General features: G+C 43.5%; 1 protein-coding gene and 1 pseudogene across 1 annotated transcript in view; both read left to right on the forward strand.

The window, feature by feature from the left end:
* Positions 1–19,929, forward strand: part of SHROOM2 (shroom family member 2) — a 229,110-nt gene that overhangs the window by 39,596 nt on the left and 169,585 nt on the right. The gene's annotated exons all lie outside the window — the stretch shown is intronic.
* LOC149457346 (uncharacterized) lies at positions 11,230–13,050 on the forward strand (annotated as a pseudogene).

A 19,929-nucleotide genomic window follows, 5' to 3' on the forward strand; every position in this document is an offset into this window, starting at 1 on the left:
CCTCCTGAAGTTCTAATTTGACCTAAATGAGCCATAAAAGCTGTTTTCTCATGAATGTCATCTGCTTTGGTGAAATTTGGCAGCTAAATGTAAAAATGGTAAATAACTTTTAGTCCCCATGCACACAGGTTTCAAAATATATGCGTCCAGATCAATTTTGGAGCTAATTCTAAGTCTCAGAAGAGCAAATGTAGGTGCACTACTGTCACCTACAAGAGAAGTATGGCCAAATAAAGCTTTGGCCATACTTCTCTTTTAAAGGAGATGTAAACCTTACCTGGATGATGTATAGGCCTGGTTCACACTAGATCAATGCGATTTTGATGCGATTTCAGGTGCAATTTTAGTATTGTGAGTTTGCAATTTTGACGTGATTTTACTCTTTTCCTTTTTTTTTATTATTATATTATTATTATACAGTATTTATAAAGCGCCAATAGTTCACTCAGCGCTGTACATTACAAAGGGGGACAGAACATGTGACAGAACAATACCAATACAATGCAAAACATGAGGGGATCGAGGGCCCTGCTCTTTCGAGCTTACAATCTAGAAGGGATGGGGCAGTGGTACAGGAGGAGATAATATTTATAATAGTTTATTCCTTGTTGCTGCAAACTACTGCTAATACTGCTGCTTACAACTACTACTACTAATACTTTGGGGAACAAGGATTTGCCTGGAAAGCTAGTTGACAGTTAAAACATGAAATCACCTTCAAAATTGCTTTAGAATCACATGTACATGTGATCTCTGTGCAAGTCTATTGAAGTCTAATTGACCCTGGAATTGCATCACAGTAGTACAGGAACCACCTTTTTTAAAAAGTGTTCTGTGCTGAATTGCATTGCTGTGAATAGGCACTATTGAAAAAATGTGAATTCCATTGTCATGCGACAAGTCGCATCAGAAATCACACTAGCGTGAACCAGGCTTTACTTTCACGAGCATAAACGACTCTACTGTTATTTTTTCATGAAATACTTTTTTTTATTGTTTTATCCATCTTAATGCTGCAGATCTCCTTCAGCCTCTTTCAGCCATTTACTGAGCCCAGAATGCAGCATGGCATGGAGGTGACCAGTCTGTAGCACTGCTGATGAGTTATGAAAGCCCAGATTGCTTTCATAGTGGACTTCAGCTCATCTGCATTGTTGGATCTGGTGTGTCTCATCTTCCTCTTGACAATACCCCACATATTCTATATGGGGTTTAGGTGAGGTGAGTTTGCTATCATTGTCAGATGAATAATGATCCAAAACACACTGCAAAAGCAACCCAAGGGCTTTTGAAGGAAAAAAGTGAAATATTCTGCAATGGCCAAGTCAGTCTCCTGATCTCAACCCAATTGAGCATGCATTTCACTGGCTGAAGGCAAAACTAAAGGCAGAAAGACCCACAAACAAAGAACAACTGAAGACAGCTGCAGTTAGAGCCTGGCAAAGCATCAGAAAGGAGGAAACCCAGTCTTTGGTAATGTCCATGGGTTCCAGACTTCAGGCAGTCATTGCCAGTAAAAGATTCTCAACAAAATATTAAAAATGAACATTTTATTTATGTTCATTGTTCATTTGTCCATTTACTTTTGGTCCCTTGAAAAAAAGGGGGGGGTGACTACTCTTAAGAACTGTAATTCCTAAACCCTTCCTGAAGTTTGGATGTACATACCCTCAAATTAAACCTGAGTGTGTGCACTTTCAGCCCATATCCATTATAATTATATACCGTATTTTTCGCTCCATAACACGCACTTTTTTCCCCCCAAAAAAGGGGGGAAATGTCAGTGCGTCTTATGGAGCGAATATGGAGCGGCCGGTCCGGTATTTCCACCGCCGCCGTGTCAGAATACCGGGCCGGCCGCTCAGCTCTGCAGTGGGACCTTACCTGTTCCTCTATCCAGCGGCGCGCTGTCTTCCCGGCTTCTGTAGTGTGCGTGACAGCCGGGTGCCAAGTGCGCATGCGCAAGAAGCGGTGCTCTTTGTGAATGGTAAGGCGGTACCTGGGACACATGAGAGTTCCCAGAAGCCACCGGACCAATCACAAAGCACAGCGCTTCTCGCTCATGCGCACTGGACATCCGGCTGTCTGCCGAGCGCCCACACTACAGAAGCCGGGAAGACAGCGCGCGGCTGGATAGAGGAACAGGTAAGATCAAAGAACAACTCCACGGAAGTAAGAGCGGGTACCTGTCAAATTCAGGTACCCGCTCCCCCCCCCCCTCCCCAAAGGTCAGCAGTCATCCCCTGTACTGTGTCCGCAGTCTCTGGTCATCTCTTGTACTGTGTCCGCAGTCTCTGGTCATCTTCTGTACTGTGTCCGCAGTCTCTGGTCTTCTCCTGTACTGTGTCCGCAAACTCTGGTCATCTCTTGTACTATGTCCACAGTCTCTGGTCACCCCCTGTACTGTGTCCGCAGTCTCTGGTCATCTCCTGTACTGTGTCCGCAGTCTCTGGTCATCCCCTGTACTGTGTCTGCAGTCTCTGGTCATCCCCTGTACTGTGTCCGCAGTCTCTGGTCATCTCCCGTACTGTGTCCGCAGTCTCTGGTCATCTCCCGTACTGTGTCCGCAGTCTCTGGTCATCTCCCGTACTGTGTCCGCAGTCTCTGGTCATCTCCCGTACTGTGTCCACAGTCTCTGGTCATCCCCTGTACTGTGTCCGCAGTCTCTGGTCATGCCCTGTACTGTGTCCGCAGTCTCTGGTCATCTCCTGTACTGTGTCTGCAGTCTCTGGTCCATCTCCTGTTCTATGTCCGCAGTCTCTGGTCATCTCCTGTACTGTGTCCGCAGTCTCTGGTCATGCCCTGTACTGTGTCCGCAGTCTCTGGTCATCTCCTGTACTGTGTCTGCAGTCTCTGGTCCATCTCCTGTTCTATGTCCGCAGTCTCTGGTCATCTCCTGTACTGTGTCCGCAGTCTCTGGTCATCCCCTGTACTATGTCTGCAGTCTCTGGTCATCTTCTGTACTGTGTCCGCAGTCTCTGGTCATCTTCTGTACTATGTCTGCAGTCCATTAGTTCAGAATTTTTTTTTCCTGTTTTCTGCCTGTAAAACCTAGGTGCATCTTATGGAGCGAAAAGTAACTATAGCTTGAATATGTTTTGGTAAATACCTGAAAAAAACTAAAATTGTGCCTGTGTCCAAATATATATATACCTAACTATATTGTGCACATTGCAACTGCACTTTTTCTCCAGAGCTTAATAAATGAGGCAAAGATTCACTTTGCAAAGAATAGCCAATCACATACAAGGGAAAAAAAAAAAACAACAGCATTTTTGTTTGCACATTATTGGATGACGGAAGTCAGCAGCGCATCTGCTCATTTACTAAGCTTTGGAGCAACTTCACTTGCAGGGTACAACTGCACTTTGCAAAGTACACAGTCTATTTGCCTTTAGTAAATCAACCCCTTTGTGTCCATGAACAGCCAGCGTGTTCAGGAGCAGCAAATCGTTGGCAGAAAAAAACGCTGAGCACATGTAAATATGGACAGCACAGTGGCTAAATGGTTAGCACTTCCGCCTGGCAGTACTAGGGTCACCGGTTCGAATCCCAACCACAGCACCACCTGCCTGGAGTTTGCTTGTTCTCTCAGTGCCTGCGTGGGTTTCCTCCGGGTACTCCGGTTTCCTCCTACACGCCAAAGACATGCCGGTAAGGTAATTGGCTCCTGTCTAAATTGGCCCTAGTATGTGTATGTATGAATGTGAGTTAGGGACCTTAGATTGTACTCCCCTTGAGGGTTAGGGACTGATGTGATTGTACAATATATATGTAAAGCGCTGCGTAAATTGATGGCGCTATATAAGTACCTGAAATAAATAATGTGTTTAGCGGGGGGCATAGCTTGGCCGTCCATGTGAGCGGACACACTACTCTACAGCTCCAACTGAATCCTGCCTGTGATCCTGCACTGAGACCCAAATATCATCGGTACCGCTAAGAGACACTGCTGCAGCTGTGTGGTAGCACCCTGCCTCCTCCACCGTTACTCTGGAGTTCCGTGGCCATGACCAGGAAGAGGGAGGATGGTGCTTCTTCTGTGCGGCCTACCCAACATGGCGGTACCCCACTCCCGCAGCGTGAAAGACCTTCAAGAGGATACAGCGGCTAAACTGGGGAAATATGCATACACACCGAATAAGGTACACTCACCACCAGAGCCCTTGTCCCTTCCTCCGCCAAGTCCTTCCGGTGCAGACCAGCCAGCTCTGATAACTCCGATGCCTTCCTTCTCCCGGGATGCTGTGAGTACGTTACGGCCTTCCTCACCTTCACTCATTGAGAATACTGAGGCAGACCACCCAGAACCCACACTGAAAGAAATCCTTACAGCTGTTCATACCTATGGCTCCTCACTCATGCAACTAACTAGAATTTAAGGGCATGAAGGAGGATATACTTCACATTAGATATGATATGCAGAAGATTAGAGAAAGAGTTACTGCTCTGGAGGGTAGGGTGAGCACCATAGAGGATGAGCTGCTCCCTTTTAGAACAAGATGTTTGCACCATTACAGCTAAAACATCTGATCATGCAGAGTTGAGGATATGGAAAATAGACTCAGACGCAGTAATCTATAGATCGTGAGTACGCCTGACAAAGCTGAGTGTAGAAGCCCTGTTGATTTTATTCAGTCTTAGCTTTCTAACACCTTTGTAAAAGATATCCTGACACCATTTTTCTCTGTGGAAAGAGTACACAGGGTCCAAACCCTCCTACCCCTACTCCATCACCAGGGGGCCCTGATAGACCCTTCTATTGAAGCTCCTTCACTACAAAGACAGGGATATTATCCTACGCGTGGCTAAGCAGAAAATCAATATGGAATTTCAGGGCTCCAAAGTGTCCATATTTCCTGATTTCTCAGCTGAGGTCCAGAGGAAGCGGGCTAAGTTCACAGAGGTTAAGATGCCTATACTCTATCCCAGTGTCATACTCCATGTTATACCCTGCAAAACTGTGTTTTGGTGTTGAACAGATCAGTTAAATTTTTTGATTCGCCTACTACCGCGTCCAGTGAACAGAGTCTCTGCCCAGAACCCACCTGATTACTTTGTTTGGTACCAATAATATTGCTTGAATATGTTCTCACATTTTGCCTACAGTGGAGCTCGGAAAGAAAGAATTGACAGCTTCTACTGATCATTATGGATGCTTACATGGCTAACTGCCTGGCATAGTTGTTTTTACGCCCCCCTCCCAACCCTGCAGGGAGACTTGCGCCCAACCAGCTGTGTCCTGGAATGGGCCTTGACTTTTGTGGGTTGTTACAGTTCCTGTTTTTTTTTAGTCTTTTTTTTGCTGACTTCAAATGTCCATCTTGTTCTACCTCCTTTACATGTCCTCACTACAAGTCCTGTCTATTCTGCTGTATGGATCCCTTTGCCTGCTGTTTATGATTTTGAGGATCCCCTCCAATATATTTTTTCCTATCTGCCTGAATGTGGTACTTGATCCGAAGATTATTTTCATTCTCGGTTTGTACAAATGAACACTCATTCAGACACTGTTCTCTCCTGGAATGTGAGAGGGTTACATGATACAAAGAAGAGGACAGCCATCTTTACTATAGTTGGCCAACAAAAGCAGCCTGCTATCCTATGCCTGCACACAGTGGGTAAGAGATGCTGTTGATATCTGGAAAAGCATGGATAAATGCGCAGCAATTTTATTGTGCTACACAATTACAACATGCTGAAAAAAAAGTGTTTTTTTTTCTCCTCTCAGACCTTTTTTGAGGAGGAAGAGAAAAGAGGCCACCTATGCGTGGTTATAGCCAAGTCCCAACAGCCATCAACCTATGCCTCTCTACATTACAACTGTCTCTAACTCAGGTGGCCGATGACACTCCCACCATTTTGCAGGGCTTTAGTTCCTTCTATGCTTCCTTATACTCTTCTAAAGTTTCATATCCCTTGGAACGGCTAACTGAATTCCTTGCTGACAATCTTCCAAAGCTATTCAGAGGCAGATAGGAAGCAATTGAACGCTCCTATTTCCTTAGAAGAATTACAATCAGCAGTGAATTCTTTTCCCAATTCTAAGACTCCAGGTAGTGATGGATTGCCAATCAAAATTTATAAAGTTTTTGGAGAGCTACTTCTTCCTGAATTACTAAACAATACAGGCTGCTATGATTCAAACATTCCTTCCAGCCTCTATGAACGAGGCGGTTGTAGTAGTTCTTTTGAAGCCAAGAAAGGACTCTACTCAAGCAGAATCATACCGCCCAATTTCCCCGTTGCCCAAAGATTTAAAGATTGCAACACGGCTTTCCAAAGTAATTGCTAAACTCATACACCCGGATCAGTCGTGGTTTATCCCCAACAGGTTGACTGCCATCAACCTCCGTAGGCGGTATCTTAATTTACAACTACCACAGAAAATGTGGGCAGTAGAGCAATTCTCTTGATGCCGCGAAGGCTTTCGATAGTGTTGAATGGGGACTAGATTTATCTCTTGGCTTCGATTTCTTTATAAGGCACCCACAACACGAATACAGGTAAATAATGCCCTATCACCATCTTTTGCATTAAACAGAGGCACAAGACATTGATGCCCACTGTTGCTCTTTGCTCTGACAATAGAACCCTTGGCAGTGGCCATTAGGGGTGATCAGAGTATAGTAGGTTTTATTTGAATAAATCAAAGAGTGCGCTAAATATAAGTAAATACAAAAATTATTAGTTTAAAATGATGTCCATGATAGAAAAAATGTTATATAAAAGTCCATCTACCATAACAAAGTAATTAAACAGTTTTGAAATCTTGTATAAATCAAACACTGTGCAAAAAAAATCCACCCCCGAATGAAATGGGTACACTCACCAGAGCTCCATGCTGGCAAGACTATAAGTCAGCAAAGATAGCATTTGCTCTGGGAGCGATGATCAGCAGAAGTAATCCAAACTGGGAGCAATATACTGTAAGCAGCCAATCAGCACAATATGGAATAGCCTTAACAGCAGGTAGTCATCATGTCTCCATACCATAGATCATGTTCGGGGAATCAAAAAAGGAAATCATGGTGCAGTACGTTTAAAACCAAAATGTTTTATTAAAACGTCAGAAATGCACTCACAAACAGGGTGTCTAGTGGACAACAGCAATGACAGCTTCAAGAAAACAGGGACAAGCCTCGCTCACCGCGATGTCACAGCCGACAGTCTACGAGGAGCGTCCAGATGTCCACATCTTAGCTCTTTTTCCGGAGTTCAGCTCTGATTTTCCAAAATTTTTGATGTAAAAACTATAGAATGTGAAATTATGAATTGGTTAATGTTTGCTCTGTATATTTTATATATTTTATGTTTGTACTTTTTATACTTTAAATATATAAAATAAATATTTTATGCTCTTATATGCTCCTTGTCATTATTTGTATTCAATGTGACGTTTGGAGTGTTTTTCTGTAAATGTTATTTATGAGAATTTAATGTTTTCTGATGTCCTCCTCCCCTAATGATTTGTTGAACAGTTAATGTTGAGTATTGTATGGCCTCACAGGTACAGTTGGTCTGCTTTGTGAAGCTAATTATATCCACTAAGCTTCCACAATGGAGCAGATTAGCCCAGGGGATGGGACTGCTGTGAGTTCACCAGCCAGCAGGGGTTGATGCTTTGTCATACTAGGCTCTTGTTAGGTTTACTAGGTAAACAATGATGTTTCCCTTCTTGGGAGTCACAGTTGTCACAGTCTTACAAATGGTGCTACATTGCTCTGAAGTAAAGCAGTTTCAGTCTTCTAATACATTGTTCACATGGGAAATTCACAGGTCCTTATGCTGAACCCCCCCTCGTAAAAGGCACTTGGAATGTTCCATTGTTGAGCTAGGACTGAAGCTGGTCTCGGTGGAACCGGCTAGTTTCATAACAAGCAGCATGAGTTTGGAGAGCTGCTCTACCTGCACTCAGTGTCGTCAGCCTGGTGTATAGGGTGGTGTGGGCAGTACAGTAAGTAGCTGTGCAAGTAATACATGTTATACGCTATGTAGTTTATTATATTTTGTGGCCTGCTTTTGTGTTGTCACTGTTTACATGGAGTGTTTGAGCAACTTTGCAGGTGTAAGAGCTCATGCTCCGTGACTAAGAGTTCGAGGCATTTTCCTGTGTCATTAGATTAACAATGTTATGTATAGAAAGTATGAGGACTTGTTTTAAGGGTCATTTCATACTTATGTGTGCCGTAACAACAGGTGGTTTGCTTCTCTTGTGTTAACCCTGAACTTCGGGAATGAGACAAAACCTTTGCTCCTCTAGAGGGGTTGAATTCTTGTTCAGTCCAAGGATGCATAGATAGGATGTATTAGAACCCATTCACATGGGACACTTGACCGTAAATCCCCCCAGCATGCATCCCTATACTGGTAATCCATAGTAGTCTGTACCCTGTTCGGGGACCTGCACCTGTACGCAACCACATCATGTTTGGACACAGCGGTTCTGTCCATGCATTGTCCCAATAGACTTCTCCAGAATTCCAACATAGGGATACAAGCAACCACCCCGTGCCGGGAAAACATGGATTTGAATGGGGTACGCAGTCAGGCACCCCATGTGAATGGACCCTTACCTACCATATTCCTGGACCCTCAATCCATGCGACCTGTCCTCCACAGTGTCTTCTCTAAGCCGCTTCAGGCCACAATCACAGGCTCGCCACCTCATATACATTGTAAGGTTAATAGTCTTGCACTTACCTGCAAGGTAAGTATTATACCTTATTTCTAGGCTAAACCCACTGCAAGAGTTGATTTTGTATCATTCTTGGAGTACCTTTTAAAAAGCTAACTTAAAGTGTGTCATGGTGCATATCAGTGATCACCACACTCATAGTCCATTGACACATTCTCCAGCTCTCTAACTAAAAGTCTTTTGCTTAGTATTTTTTTTACTTTTTATTTACCAGTTTTTGTAAATGTAAAGGAGATTAAACAGATTTTACAATCAGATTGCATAGTGTATGGCTATAAAGATATATATTTTATACACACACACAATGTAGAACGGAAAATATTTTTTGAATAAAGGGTAAGGTAGTTTATAACCCCTGTTGATTTTCTTTTGCCATCTGTGTCCCACTGGGGAGATATCTCTTCACTTCCTGTCCCATAGCGAATACAGGAAGTGAGGGGAAATCCCTCGGAAATGAGGGACAATAATCCCTAGCTGCCACCAGAATCCATTGAAAGATTTCCTCTCTAGTACTGGCCTTTGGACAACCCAGAATTTCTTTAACTTTCACCATGATAACAGTAAACAGGACAAACAGAGAGGGTGAATCTCCCTGACAGGGGGGCACAGACCGCAGTAAAAACCTGACAGGTTTACTGCTTCTGTTCTGCTCACTTAAAGTAGAACTATAGGCTTTTTTGTTTTTTCATTTTAGATATAGCAAGGGAGGGTTATAACCTCTGTCAGATGTTTTTTGCCATCCGTGTCACATTGCAGAGATTTTCCTTCACTTCCTGTCCCATAGCTAAAACAGGAAGTGAGAAATCCTTGCAAAGAAAATTTGTTGAGGACCCCCAAGCCACCAGAACTAATGACCCATTGGAAGATTTACTTTTACTACTACTTTTCTGTGGACAACCCAAAATTTGGGATTTTCTTTTAATTTCAGATCCAATGATAACGGTACTGGGGGCACAGACAGCAAAAAAAACAGACAGGCGGTCTAAACCCTCTGCACTGTATCCAAAACTAAAAAAAAAAAACCTTTGCCTTTAGTTATACTTTAAGGCTCCTTCACATCTAATGCCAGTATGCTGCTTTCTGTAACACAAGCAGAAGTTACAGTAGGGTAATGGCCCTATTCATATCTTTGTGGTCTGCTATGTTAATGTTTGTTGCATTACGACAGCCTATGATTCTGAATGGTTTGCGAATGCATGCCAAGCATATATTCTTAAGTTCCGCTCTTCCTTCTCTGCCACATTTGGATTTTCTCTCCTTGCCTTTCAGGACAGCACCTGGAGAGAGCACAGCTCCACCCATAACACAGGAAACACCGCAACTTAAAGGTCCGCCTTTTCTACCATGCCCTCAGTTATGGTGTTTCCTCTGCCATAGTGGAAGCGCTGTAGGAACCTGGGTTATGAGGGGGCTGTGCTCTCTCCAGCGGGGGAGTGCATTGGTCTTATACCTCCCAGATGGATCTTGAGTACCAAGTTCCAGCACCTTTTCTCCTCAGGGGAGCAATGACCAGCCGTGGAGTCCTGCCACTTTCTTTCCCCTCGCAGGGAGCGGGTCTCCCGGGGTTCCGGGCCTTGGGAAGCTTTCAGGCGACTTCCGGAGGTCCTGGGGGGATGCCGTACTGGTGGGTGCGACTTATGGTGGGGGCGTGGCGGCATTGGTTCTGGTCACTGGAATGCAAGGGGAGGAGGCAGGTCGGCAGGTGCTTCCGGTTCTGGGTCACCAGCACTCTGGAGACTAGCAGGAACTTTAAAGGACCACAGGTCTCAGCAAGCTGCGCTCTCTGCAGGATGGAGGAGACGGGTTCCAGCAGCAGTGGTGGAAGCAGGCGCATCATGCACCAGCCTAGCCCAGATTAGGGGGTTACAGTGGAGCCTTCTGTCCTTACTGTGGGGTTCCTTTGATTTTTTTTTTTTTTTCCTGGTATGTTTTTGTTGCTATCCCTGGGAAGCCTGCTGCTGTAGCACACAGGTGACTCCGCTCTGCTCCACGGCTCAGAGGGATAACTTGGGAGTATTGTGGACTAAGTCTCCCCCCTCTCCTCTCTCTCATTCTCTCTCGCACCTTTGCACACCAGGTTAGGAGGGGGGCTGAGGAGGATCTGGCTGGATGAGAGCCTGATTTGGTTTTTTCCGGTTGTCTTGTCGCTTTCCTATATTTCAGGTCAAGACAAAGGGGGTCACACCAGTTAAAAGGAAGTGTCCATCTTGTAAGAATCCCCTGAGAGATTCATGGCCAAGACCACTTTGAAAAGCATGTGTGTCAGATTTAGAAAAAGAAGAATCTTCGCAGCAATGCAGTGACATGTTTGCTTCTGTCAAGAAGGAATTGTTGGAGACTCTGGGTTTGGTCCAATTCTTGTTGGATAAACTACTGCCGCTTCACCCAGCTTTGCAGTAGAGCACCTTGTCTAGTCCACGGCCGTCCTTTTCAGGCCAAAAGGAAATCAGCGACTCAGATGAAGAGAGAGAGAGCGTACTTCCATCTCAGAGGAAGAAGACGGTGAGGAGCAGGTTGCAAGCTTGTCCAGATACAAACTATCGCTGGAGGAGGTGGACGACCTGCTGAAAGCAATATGTATGACGCTGGAAATCCAGGAGGAGACTGTCCAGCTGTCAGTTCATGATAAAATGTACCAGGGCCAAGCTAAATGTAGAGTCTTCCCGGTCCATCAGGTATTATCAGACTCCGTAAAGAAAGAATGGAAGGTTCCAGAAAGGGGCCCTTTCTTTTCCAAATCCCTAAGAAGAAGGTTTCCCTTTGAGGAAGACAAGTCCTTGGTATGGAATAAGAAACCGAGGTTGGATGTGCCCTTTTCACAAGTTTCAGGGCGCCCTGACTTGGCTTTTGAGGATATGGGCATTCTGAAGGATGCAATGGATAAGAGGGCAGACTCGCTCCTTAAAAAAGCATGGGACTCTTCCCTGACCAACCTCAAGCCAGCTATGGCCTTTACGGTAGTGGTGAGAAATTTGGAGTGCTGGTTAGAACAGTTGAGGGATCATGACGAGGCAGGGACCTCCGGGAGGGAGCTTTTGGAGTAATTCCCGGTCCTTCTAAAAGCCGTAAAGTATATGGCTGACGCTTCGGCAGAATCTATCAGAATGACGGCCTGGTCTTTCACGTTGGACAACTCAGCAAGAAGAGCAATCTGGCTCAATACCTGGTCGGGAGACTCGGCTTCTAAGGTGAAGTTATTCGGAATCCCCCTTTTCGGCCCAGATCTGGAATCGGTGCTGGATAGAATGGCGGATAAGTAAAAGGCTTTCCCGCCAAAAAATAAGCAACCGGTTAGAAAGAATTTTCGTCCTTTTTCACAAAGCCAAAGAAATCAGGAACAGACCCAGAAAAGAAACTGGAGTTCCCAGAGAAACAGGGGTAAAGGGGGGGGTACTCTTCAGACCCCCAGGGCGGCCGTCCAAGAGCGAATCTTTCTTCTGGTGGGAGGGAGGCTTCAGGCCTTCTCCTCACTGTGGGAAATAACAACATCAAGTTCTTTTGTCAGAAATATCGTGACCCAGGGGTACAGCCTGGAGTTCTCCCGGACCCCACCAACCAGATTTTGTTTGACCAGTCTCCCAAGGAGTCAGGAGATGGCTTCAGCAATGACATCTCTTTTGAAGGAACTGATGCAGCAGGAGGTCATCATTCAGGTGCCAAGGGAACAAGAAGGCCGGGGGTTCTACTCACACATCTTCTTAGTCCAAAAGCCTTCAGGGAAGTTCTGTCTAATCTTGAATCTGAAGTTACTGAACAAATCCATTCAGTGCAAGCACTTCTGCATGGATACAATTTTTTCATTGAGGAAGCTGCTATCCTCGAGTTTTTTTATGGCAACTATCGATCTGCGGGACACTTACCTTCATATTCTGATAGCACAGCCTTCTCAGAAGTTCCTCTGACTGGTGGCCAATCTGGGATCTTCCATCTGGCACCTGCAGTTCAGGGCACTACCCTTCGGCCTGTCATTTTCTCCAAGGGTGTTCACCAAGGCCATGGCAGAAGCACTAGAGTCTCTGAGGTTGAGAGGAATTTTGGTGGTGCCATACTTAGATGACCTACTCATGTTTGCAGAAACCAGGACGCAGGTGCTGTTAGATCTTCAGACAACTCGGGCTCATCTGAGAAGCTTGGGATGGCTTTTAAATCTGGAAAAGTCCAACTTGATTCCAGCCCAGAGAATACGGTTCCTGGGATATATCATAGATTATGTTCAACAGCTGATATTCCTTCCGGAGGAGAAAATAGAAATACATATGCTGAAACTCCTCTTTAACTTAAAAAGTATCTGCTATTGCTCTCACCCTCCTCTGAATTCCTTTATTTTTGCTGCTTTGGTCTGGCTTTGGTAGCTACGTTTGTTTTCCAAGGTCCCACTGTATGTAGGAAAATAGCCACCCTGCCCTGCTCACTCCCGAGATAAGACGATGGGATATGTAGTGTGCATAGAGCACTGTACTGTACATGACCACAACTGATGTGCACTGTTCATTCTAAACAAGAGGGAGTGAGCAGGAAGAGGAGAGGTTTGGGAGCTTACCGAGGATTTTAAGAGAAGGCAAAAACAACAGTAAGAAATTATCTAATGATAAATAGATTACAGGGCCATAAAGTAGTGGATGTGTATGAATTATTTTGGGAAAATAAAAATATTTTTTAGTGTCACTTTAAATACACACACTACATCATAGGCTTAGCTTTAAAATATTTAAAGCCTAAACATTTTTTACCTTAATGCATTCCTTGCATTAAGGTAAAAATTATTGAGGTATTAGTATTGCCCCCTGGCCCCCCTCTCCCAATACTTACCTGAGCTTTCATTAGATCCAGCACTGTGCCTGTTTGTAGCAGAGTTCCCCAATCTCACAGGCTTTGCAGAGGCAGTGGGAGCCATTGGCTCTCACTGTTGTCAATCACAGCCAGTGAGCCAAATTAGGAGTCACCGGGGGGGGGGGGGGGGCTTGGTTTATGGATACATACAGTGGGGCTGGAGAACAAGCATGCACCAGTGCCCCCATAGCAAGCGGCTTGCTATTGGGGGCACTGAACAAAGGGAAGGAGCTACTAGCATTGGCTGGGGGACCTGAGAAGAAGAGGATCGAGGCTGCTCTGTGCAAAAAGAAATTACACAGAGCAGGTAAGTATGACATGTATGTCTGTTATTTAAAAAAACAAAACAAAGTTTTATTATCACTTTTAACTACTCTAAGCTGCAAGTGTAAACTAAGTCTTATGCTGTTAAAACTGCTATTTTATTGTTTACATTTGCCTTTAAGAAATGTTTTCAGTTTTGTTCTCAAAAACAAGAATACAAAGTACTAAAAACACATTTTAAGTTCATTTATAAAAAAAAAAAAAGCTGTCATAATATTTAAGAAACTGTTTTGCTTAGCCAAATACAATGCCCTGGTAATGCCCATTTTTAGCTAGACTATGCATAGTTTTACATTCCTCAGAGGTTGTACAGTTATCAATTCTTCACTTTTTCCAGTTGGCTGCCAATGTGTTACTGACAGTATAATTAATGTAAACAAGGCAAGAAAGGCTGGATTAACACTTTGTCCTAGAAAGAATTTACACAAGATAAAATGCCTGTAAAGCGCATGATCTGACCAGATACAATAACATTTCTGACATACTTTCTACAGATGAATAGGCTTTTGATGCAAGATATATTAGCAGCACTTAAAGAGAACCAGTCATCATGGGCTTATGCAGAATTTGTTAATTCGAAACTGTAAAACTGCATGGTTTTACTTCTTTGCTTTGTCGGATTGTGTCAGATGACAGTGCCTAAAAGTTCAAAGTTAAACAACTATGGGGCTTTGATATAAAAAAAAAAAAAACCCCAACCTTAGTTTTTTTTAATTTCCCCCGAAGGTTAAAAGAATGAACGCAGCTCTGGCTGCAATATTTACCTTTAATCTGGAGTTGCAGAACAGATATCTCTTGTTCACCACAAGATGTCTTCTGGGTTGAAGGACACCCAGGGCCAGTCAGCTGAAAAGACTGTGAAAAGACTGAGTGCAGGGCATCATGGCCCTGCAACGAGGATCACTGGATGAAGGAGGAAAGTATTTGAGTACGTGGGCTGAACTTGGAGGGGGGAGGTATTGATTAAAGGACAATTGTATCAAAGTTACCTGTTGTCATAATATTTAATGTGACTTAAAGGATAAGTCCACCTTTTTGACAAAAATAATAAGTACACATTTTTTTGCAGATAAAATGCATTTATTATTTTTGTCTGCAGGAGCCTGACAAGCATTGTACCAGCGATCAGTAGATCACTGATGCCATGCAGGTCTCCTGCAGACCTGTCAGAATATCTGCTTGCTGTATGGGATGTATGAGCCAGGGGCGGACTGACAACTCATGGGGCCCCCGGGCAATAGGGGATCATGGGACCCCTGTGTCCTTGCCCAAACAAAAAAGCCTATGAAAATGGTACCAGGGTCATCTCATGGGGCCCCCTACTGACCCCGGGCCCTCGGGCAGTGCCCGAGTTTTTCCAAATGGTCAGTCCGCCCCTGGTACGAGCAAGCGGATATTCTGAAAGGAAGCTTCAGTGAACTACCACGGCGCTCCACAGCACTGTGGCAGTTCATTGAAAACTACAAACTGACAGCCGCTAAGGCTGCCAGAACTTGTAGGCACTCATTCACAGACGCGGCTGTGTGGGTGGAGCCCTTCACAGCCATGCTGTGTTCAAATCTGACAGATAGTATGGGGAGAAGTTCCCCATACTATCTGTCAGCGTGAGGGGGGTGCAGCTACAGCTATGGGAACATGTTATATGTTCCACCCTAAAAACGGCGGAACATGTAACATGTTCCCAAATGTGAATTTATCCTTTAAAGCGGTACTAAAGTCTGCTTTTTGATTTATACCTACAGGTGAGCCTATAACATGGCTTACCTGTAGGTACAGTACATATCTTCTAAACATGCTCCATTTAGGAGATATTTACTTTAGTAGCCGTTGGTGATGTCAGTGTCACATACACACTGTGCTCTGAAAGGATAGTGCCATCCATTCAGAGCTCTGTGCCGTGACCGTGAGTGAAGCCTGTGCAAATGCATGGAACTGAAATCAATATGCTGGTAGGTGAATTGGCTCCTGTCTAAATTGGCCCTAGTATGTGTATGTATGAATGTAAGTTAGGGACCTTAGATTGTACACCCCTTGAGGGTTAGGGACTGATGTGAATGTGCAATATATATGTAAAGCGCTGTGTAAATTGGCGACACTATATAAGTACCTGAAATAAATAAATAAATATGGCACGCCCATTCAAACGGCAAAATCCCTCAAATCCACTAGGAAGACTGTGTGAAGATGGAAACCCTGGCAGCAATGACTCATTTTAAGGTAAGTCTGTCATAATGTGCTAGTATACCGTGCATACTAGTACATTATGACATTATCCTGCAGGGGAAATTTTTTTTATTATTTTTTATTTTTTTGTTTCTTACCACTTTAATCTTATTCTATGTATTACTTATTGTAATGAATTCCACTCTCTCAACCGTAAAAATAGCCCATTACTGTGCACTGCACTTCACTGTACTTTTTTGCTGAACACTTTCCAGCCATTATATGTTGACCCTTACACACTAGTTCCCACTACCCACACATGAAAAGTTCAATTTTAAGGTGCAGGTTGGTGCTCGTTACTTTGCTACTACTTTAGGACATCACACTGTTTACAATTTGTTTACACTTTATTGAGAGTGTATAAATGTACACTCCATTCATGTCTCTGCAACACAGAGCTGTAGCGTAAACGGTACACATAGGAAACAATTGTTTTCTATGTTTACTAGCAGTGACCTGCATTGTTGTGTGCAGAAAAATGCCAGTCAACACACATAACGTGAACGGACCCTTACTGTGCCCATCTATCTCTTAAATGTACATTTATTCTTCAATCCACCCCCTTCCCAATAAAACTCTTTTAAAAATAAGTATTCTCATAGTTGTACCAATCAAATAATCAGGTTCAAACTGGTGTTTATACTGTATTAATTTGAAAATTATTTCTGTATGGGGTAAGGTTTTAATTTCGTGTAGGGGGTGCATACTTAGTAAAACAGTGTTTTTTAATTTTCTGACCATTGTGTTATGGTGCTTTCTTTTGGAGTAGCACACCAGGCAACAGAACAAAAGCACAGCCTAAGGGCAGTCCCTGATAGTGCCAAACTCCCATATGCAAAAGGCAACTCAGTTTTTTAGCCTAGTTTCAAGGAGTAGACCTACTGGGAATCTTGGTTCCCTTTCTTTTTGCAGAGATTTTTTATTTTATTTTTATTAACTCTTTGAGACCTTCAGTCAACAATTGAGCTGATAGGATAATATAGATCCTTGTAATCTCCCCAGCCATTGAGCGTATACAGATTCATAGCTATGTGCAGGTTTCACTGTGACAGCCCTATCCTGGACATAAGGAAAACCAGTGAGTGCTCCTCATGGTTTGCACATATAACCAAGGGACTTATTCACTCCGTCCCATTGTTTCCCAAGACAGACAATGCCCCCTGTTCTAGTAAAGGGTCTGTCATAGGGAGCTTAGTCCCTGCATCCTAGCAGGATAAATCAATGATTTATGAAAAAATAGAACCCTCTTTTCTTTATCCCCTTCCCTGTGGGTGGCCTGGAGTGGTCCATGGGTGCTCCTTTTGTCCCCTTTGCTGTGTGTCTGAATAGACTTGCTGTGGTGCACTTGTTGCTATAAGTTTCTCTGCATTTTGTGGGTGGTGAACTTCCCATCTCTACCATCAGACAGGCTCCAGTACTGCCCATTGGTTCAGGGTGTAGAGAGTCTCTGGGGCCCTTCCTTCCATCCTCGTTGTGGCACCATCCTTTGTACTTTCTGCTGGTCACCCTGTATAATCCCTGGGGCTTCTGCATAGTTGTGGGTTGCAGCCAGACTTGAAGAGTTTATTTCAGTTATATTGCGCGGTGTACCATCTCAAACTTGTGGTTAGTCTAGTTTCTACTATTACAGCTACCTGCCTGGGACTCTTTAGAGCCCTAAGACTCCTAAACTCCTTCTGATGCACAAGTTACTCCCTAGTGCACCATATGGACACTGGGATATTTCTGTTAAGCCTTTTCTTTCATACCAAAGTATGAGAGCCCATATTCCTTTTGAGATATCTTATCAGATGTAGATTGCCACACTCTTGATCTGGCAGTGTTCTGTCCTAATATGCACGCATGTTTCTCATTAGGATTCACCTGTCCCTAGGTTTGGACTTTTGTGGGCAGATTCAGCCTCCTTTCACATTAATCCTATATTGTGTGGTGTGTCAGGAATATATGTCTGCAACCCTGGACTATTATGAGATAATTAATAACTTTCCTGTGATTTCATGTGTGTCTGCTATCTGTGTACATGCAGACATTCTCAGTCAAAATTTGGGCTGTGAAATAGGAATGTGTTAACGATTTGAGGTGCATACTTTTCAAGTGGGCAGTCTTTTGGAGCTGTCCTGGACACTGTCATGTCACTGAGGATGGAGGTGTTTGTCTACCTCAGTCCTGAGGCAACAAAGGATTCATTTTGTTATGCCTTGACCCCCCCAAGACCATGCTTAAATCATGAATCTTGGATCTTTAAAAGCCCCAGGTTTGCAGAAATGCCTGTTTTCAGAAGGAAAACATTTTGTTAGTTCTTGCAAACCTCTGTTCATAGCATCTTGGATGCCTGGTTTAGGACATGGTTCCAGGGGCTATAAACTGAGTTCTGCTATCTGCCTTCTCTGGCTTTGTGTTCTTCCACATGTCCATGTCTCTGCACTGCCTTTCAGTTCTCTGTGCAACTTTATGGATCTTTGGATCTAGAAGCTATTGCTGCTGCTCCTGAGGCAGACTGGTTTAAGTATATTTCCTTCAACTTCTCACTGTCTTCCAACCATCCTCTGAGATCTGCAGAGAGATCTTCAGAAGTGTCTAATTCAGAGCCAGATATTCCACCAGCATTCTGTAGGGCTGTCAAAGCCCTTCTTCTTCAGGGAGATCTTTTGGTTTCTGGGGACATTTGGGATGGATGCTTGCATGTCCCCACCTTTCCCAACACATTAACGCCTACTTGAATTCTGTGGGCCTCCAGCACTTCCAGTGTGTAGACCTGCCATGGCCGATCCTCCACATCCCAAGTGCTCTCCTAGGCTCAGGCCCCATGTTAGCATTGCTACTTTCCCAAGAGCTTTCCCCATGGGGGATATCTGGACAACTTCATCATGGGATATTGTCGGTGTAGGTTCTAAATGACTATCTGCTATGAACTATAAAAGCATTTATACTATATACAGCATTGTAAAAAAAAAAAAAATCAAACTACTCTGTTACCTAAAATGACTATATGCAACATATATGTAACTACTCCTTATGTATACTACAACACTAATCCAATCCTTTAAACATATGCTAACTGCACCTAAAGTGTGTGACATATAAAAAAAGAAATATCTGTAAACACACTATAAACACATAATATTAACGTATAACAAGTGAAAATTCATCAAAACATAACTGCAATATTACCTGTACGAAATCAAATTTAAAATGTGCAATTAAACATAAAGAGGTAATTTACTAAAACTGAAATTGCCAGAATCTGGTGTAGCTGTGCAGGGTAGTCAATCAGCTTTTACCTTCAGTTCGTTCAGTTAAGCTTTGACAAAAAAAATGGAGGCTAATTGGTTTCTATGCAGAGCTGCACCAGATTTTGCACTCCCCAGTTTTAGTAAATTAACCCCAAAGTGTCCAGTGCATATGTAGCCACTCTTTCTATGGATGCATTTTTGCAAAAGCCCCACCTTATATTCAATAGTATGCTCCACCAGGAAAAAACTCAACAAATACAATTTAAATGCATGGATTTATCAGAATATATTATTTGTTGCACTTTGTGATCCTTTAATATGTGAATCCATGCAATACATTTTCTGCAGTTTAGTTTTATTTTTCCGCAGGCCATTGTAGTTTCATTAAAATTGTATCATCTCATGCTGTGTACTGAGCTGAAATTCATGTAAATTAATTCTTGCTAGGAAATATCCTTATGCTAGTCCTATGTGTGAACACAAGAGGGCAGGATTCATCTAATAAATACATAGCCATTGAAACCTCATCTTGGCAGCTTTCCATTACCAGTAAACTTGCTTAGGGGAAGCAGACAAATAGGGTGGTTCACACCGGGTAAGCCATCATTTCCAGTACATATA

Source organism: Staurois parvus, unplaced genomic scaffold, assembly GCF_062004578.1.
Source record: "Staurois parvus isolate SC_StPar_1 unplaced genomic scaffold, SC_StPar_1.0 ptg000324l, whole genome shotgun sequence".
Lineage (NCBI taxonomy): Eukaryota > Metazoa > Chordata > Amphibia > Anura > Ranidae > Staurois > Staurois parvus.